The sequence below is a fragment of the Frankliniella occidentalis genome, unplaced genomic scaffold (genome assembly GCF_000697945.3).
Source record: "Frankliniella occidentalis isolate FOCC.00 unplaced genomic scaffold, Focc_3.1 Scaffold337, whole genome shotgun sequence".
NCBI classification, from domain to species: Eukaryota; Metazoa; Arthropoda; class Insecta; order Thysanoptera; family Thripidae; genus Frankliniella; species Frankliniella occidentalis.
This window is the reverse complement of record NW_026267460.1, coordinates 176,399-176,993: the sequence shown is the minus strand read 5'-3', so window position 1 is coordinate 176,993 and position 595 is coordinate 176,399. Positions and strand designations below refer to the sequence as shown.

General features: G+C 66.4%; 1 protein-coding gene across 1 annotated transcript in view; it reads left to right on the top strand.

Moving 5' to 3' along the window:
• Nucleotides 1-21: 21 nt before the first annotated feature.
• The window catches only part of LOC113218056 (homeobox protein B-H1), a 16,041-nt gene continuing 15,467 nt past the window's right edge, over nt 22-595 (top strand). The window contains exon 1 of the mRNA XM_052274117.1: nt 22-223. The gene's annotated coding sequence lies outside the window, so the exon portion shown is untranslated. The remainder of the gene's footprint in view (nt 224-595) is intronic.

The following is a 595-nucleotide window of genomic DNA, read 5'->3' as shown; positions in this document are numbered from 1 at the left end:
GCGGTCGGTCAGTACGCCATGACGACGGGCGCCCCGCGGCCACGGCCGCCCTATCCCGCGCTGGCCCCCGCGCAGCATGCGGCCCCGCAAGGGCCTGGGCCCCAGAGGGGGCAGCTCCCGCGGGGGCAGCTCCCCCGGGGGCAGCTCCAGCGGGGGCAGTCCGTGCAGCAGGCCGACCACCGCACGACCACCGCCTTCCCGGATCGCGTCAGCCAGAAGGAAGGTACGGACGGGGGAGCGTCATCGCCGTCCTTCCCTCACGACGCGGCCCCCGGGAACCACAAAACCACTCGGAGAGTAACTTACCGCGGAGTCCTTCGAGTGGTTCGTTCGCTGCCGTCTTTTTATCCCCGTCCCTTAACTTTTATATCCGTCGACCTATCGGCCCAACAAAGTGAGTGAGAAAAGCGGATGTGTTCGCCGGGGAAGTGCGAGCAGTTCGCGTTTGTTTGTTGCGGCGTGATGCGGTCTTGTTCTCGCTAAAGTTAACTCGGCCAGTGTCTCGCCCTGTGTAGGGGTAGACGGTGGGGGAAGGGGCGAGCGGCATTTTGAGATGCCCCTAGTGTGTGGTGGGGGCGGGACGTGGACGGGGGCG